Raw genomic sequence first — 4,445 nt, 5'->3', positions numbered from 1 at the left:
GCATCTAGGCCCAGCTGGAGTGGAGGCAACATGCGTGCAAAGCCAACAGGTGTGGCTTGGGGAGGTGGCACACAAGGCGGGGTGGCTATCGGCTCAACTGGGCCTTATCAGATCTGAGCCCGCCACAGCTTGGCCCCTGGAACAAAGAGGCTTTGAGAGCTGGGCGTGGGCGTGGGCTGTGGAGCTGAGGCTCAGCTGCCCAAGGGGCAGAGGGCAGGAGTGGGGGAGCTGTTACTGCCAACCTCTATCTGGGAGGTTTCCAGGGACATGATGGGAAGTTCAATGACCAGGGTTTTCCCCAGAGCCAAAGTACAATCTTGAGTATATCCTACTTGAATGTAGAGACCATCTCAAGAATAGAGTTTGTGGTGGGGGCACCTTCTGAGGTGGGGAGCAGGGCCTGTGCTCTTCCCATGGGCCTCCATTCCTGGAGTCCAGCCTTCTTTAGGGTGCATCTTCTTTGGACACCTTCTGCCAAGTCCTCAGCTCTGCCCCTGCCTAGGGGGGCAAGGTCGACTCCTCACCTCACCCCCTTTCTCAGTCTTTCCTCCTGGCACCTGTAGTCCCAGCCACACTAGCTTCCAGTCACTGCACCTGCCCTGCACCTCCCCCTCTGTGCATCTACTCATGGTCCATTCACCTACCCTTGCTCAAATCACTCATGTCCCTGAAGGCCTGAGCCACGGCACCTCTAGAAAACCCTGGTAATTGAACCTCCCGTCATGCCCCTGAAAGTCATTCTGCCTCCAAGCTGAGCACTGCAAAGGTGTAAAGTCTGCTGAGCCAGGCAGGCAAAGGCCTAGAGCCTGCAGACCCAGCAGAGCCGTCAGAACCGTCAGAGCCAGAGTGTACAGTTATGCAGGTTGTGCACTGAGCAAGGGCTCACATCTGAAACCCAAATATGCTGCTAGCCTCCAGCATGTGCAAAGCTCTCCCCTAAATAGACTTCTGCCCTCCCTAGCAGAAGGCACAAATAGGAAACTTTTCTAGTTGATCTCCCCAAATACTTTTGGCTAAGTGTTTCAGTGGAAGGGTGCCTATTTCTGGTTCCCACATGGTCAAGGAGGGGGCTGTATGTGCCAGCTATAGGCTCAATTGCCTAAAGGATTATTGCATTCCTTTCACCTCTCCCAACACAGGACTGTTCATTGGAGAACAGCAGGTGTGTGTGTGTGTGTGTGTGTGTGTATGTGTTGGAGGAGGAGGATACGGCACAGCCTTCCAAGAGCCAGGCCCAGAGGTGACGAGTCTTTCCAAATAAGAAGGAACAGGCTCAAGGCCAGTTTGGAGAAGGATACCTGCACAGAGGTCCCAGGCACAGAGAGGTGGTGGAGTGGCGTGCTCTGGCCCCCTTGGGTTGAGGGCAATTGGCAGATGCAGTCTGGAAGCCTCACATCCAGGAGGTTCCCCTACTTTGTCTCTTGGACCCCAACTCTCCAGGTGTTGCTATCTCCAGTACTCCCTGCAGACTGTGGCTTCCCTGTGTGCTTCTGAAGTGAGGAGGGGTAGAGAGTGGAAGGCAGAGAGAGAAGGAACCTTGAAGGGTCTCTTGAATGTAGTGGACCAGCCTTAGGAAATGAGGAGAGAGGATGTTCATGTGGGAAAACCCAGGAGCTCACCCTTATAGATGTAGATATAGATGCAGAGCAGGGCCAAAGTCAAAGGTGCTGGGATGATAGCTGAATTGTGTGCCCTTTCCTCATCCTCATCCAACCTGCCTTCAAGTCCTAGTCATTCTACTCCTTAAATGTCTATGATCTGTCACCTTCTTTCTGATTGCACGGCCACCTCCCCAATCCAGGTCACCAGCTTGTTTCCCCAGAATGGATTTCCTGCCCTCACTGCTGCCCCCTCTGGTTTGTCCTCCATACTACACTCATGAGCCTTCTGAGACAATCTGGTCATAAGCCTCCCCTGCTTCAAGGCCTCCAGGGCCAACGTGTTCCCCAGGCCCTCAGGATAAAGTCCAAGTGCATGGAGCACAGGCTGTGTCATCTGACTCCTACCTAACTCTCCACTACAGCTTTGGCCAAGGCCACAGCCCCCAGAGAGCTTTGCAAAGCTGCTGGTGGTTTACAGCATCCCAGCTTACTCAAGCTTGCAAGCCTTTGCATTTACTGTGTCCCTTGCCTTGATTCCTGGCTTCCACATGCCTGCCAGTCATGCTTCTTCTTGCCCCAGTTGCAGCAACTTTGCCGCAGGGTATCTTCCTAGTTGTCAGTCTCTATGGTCCTCTTACAGCCCCTATGAGTATGCCAGTCACAGCACTTGTCAATGAGGTGGACATCTCTGTCTCCCTACACTTCTCCCTACACAACTAGGAACTGATTGAGGGCAAGAACTACCTCTTGTCCCTCACTGTGACACAGAGAGGTGCCCAGTAAACATATGCTAAATGATGACTAAAGGTCACATGTGAATGCAGCAGCTTTGGGGGCTACAGCTTGGTTGGGCCTCAGAGGAGAGGTGGCACTGGGTTAGCAGCTGCCTGGGCTGGAGTGGCGTGCTTGACCTTCCTCTGGGCTTGGCCATTGTTGGAGGATGGGGAGTGCTTGGTTCTGGTGGGAAAGATTGGGGCCATCACACCGCATAGGGGGATGATGATTTTTGGGGCTATCCCTCTCTTTGTCTCTCCACTCCCACTGTCTCACCTCTCAGATCTGGGCCCAGGATTCCCAGAAAAGCTGCAGGGTCTCCATGCCCACCCCCTACTCTGAGGTTGGTCTTTTGAGGGTCTGACTAGATTGGCATTTGAAAGAAGTTTTTGCTGAACCTTTGCAGGCTTCTCTGTCTGAAAAATGAATGTGTCCCTCAAAGAGGCCTGTCTAGGACAGGAAGATCTGGGGACACCAAATGGCTGTGTGTCTGCAGGGCAGAGTGTGCCTAGGCCTGTTAAGAGAGGCAGACAGTCCTCCCATAGGGGAGAGGCATTTTTTTTCTCTCTCTCTCACTTTTTCTCTCTCACTTTGTCTCACACACTCTCTGTCTCTTTCTCTACCTCTCCTTTCACTTTCTCTTAGCTCCATGACCCCCAGACTCATCCATGCACCCACTCTCACCAGTATCTGTTATCATCATGTGATCTCCCAGCTAGAATTGTCTACAGGGATGGGATGTGCAAGTGAATGAACAAGACTATCTTGACCTTGACCTTATGTTTCTCATTATAAATTAGTACCTGGATATTCTGGTCTCTGAAAGCCTGGTCGGTGACTCTGCCCCCAAGACATGGGTCCACTCTGGACATGCTGACAAAGGGGACTTCTGGGCATGACGTGTTGAGAGTACCTTCCAGGGAGGACCCAGGTAGGCAAAGTTGAAGCCTTATGACAAAAACAGTAGGCCCAAGGCCAGACTGCATGGGTTCTAATCCTATTTCTGTGACTGGCTATATAATGTTAGGCAAGTTTCTGAAACTCCCTGTGCTTCTGTGTTCTTATCTGGGAAAAGGTAATATTAAAAGTACATACCACATGGAGTTGTTATGAAAATTAAATGTGCCTGGTCCTGTAGTTAGTTGTCATTGAGCTGACCTTATGTACGATACAATGAAGTGGTGCTAGGTCCTGTACTTCCTCCATGCTCGTTGGTGTGTTTGGGTCTGTTGTTGCAGCTGTTGTACCAATCCATCTCACTGAGAGTTCCCCTCATTTATGACCCACAGGGTTTTCATTGGCTGATTTGTTGAAGTAAGTCACCAAGCCTTTCTTCATAGTCTGTCTTAGTCTGGAAGCTACACTAACACCTGTCCACCATGGGTGACCCTGCTGGTATTTGAAATACCAGTGGCATAGCTTCCAGCATCGCAGGAACACGCAAGCCACCATAGGATGGCAAAACAGACAGGCAAGTAGCGAGTGGGATCTTAAAAGCTTGCAAGTGGCCATCTAGATGCAATGATGGGTCTCTCCTCATCCAGAGTGAAGAAGAATGAAGAAAACTGAAGATTCATGGAAATAATTAGTCCAAGTATCTGGTACACCATGTGATCCTCAGCCTATACGACTATGAGACCAGAAGAACTAGATGGTGCCCAGCTACCTACCACTGTCAACCACTCAAAATGGGATGTAGGAGACCCTAGATAGAGTGGGAGAACAATGTGGAACAAAAGTAAATCTCACTAAAAAAAATAAGGGCAGTGGGACCAGGTTTGCTGGTCTGATAGAGCCTGATGGGACCACTGAGACTATGGCCCCTAGCTGCCCTTCAGGTCTGGAACTGAACTCACTCTGGTGGCTTCCAGCCAAACAAAAGACAGGCATATGAGGTGAACATTTGCATTAGGTAGATACGTTCCTTGGAGAGAAAAATCATGGGAGAATAGAAAGGCTGTGTATGCACAAGGAGACAGCTCAGGGGACAGGAGTGCATGGAGGGAAGGACACAGGGAAGAAGTAACTATGGGGAGGAAGTGGGAGGGGAGCTATTGCATTGTGGTAAAT

This window comes from Orycteropus afer, unplaced genomic scaffold, assembly GCF_000298275.1.
Source record: "Orycteropus afer afer isolate SDZICR_OR568_19922 unplaced genomic scaffold, OryAfe1.0 scaffold00002, whole genome shotgun sequence".
In the NCBI taxonomy this organism is placed as follows: domain Eukaryota; kingdom Metazoa; phylum Chordata; class Mammalia; order Tubulidentata; family Orycteropodidae; genus Orycteropus; species Orycteropus afer.
This window is presented reverse-complemented; position numbering follows the sequence as displayed.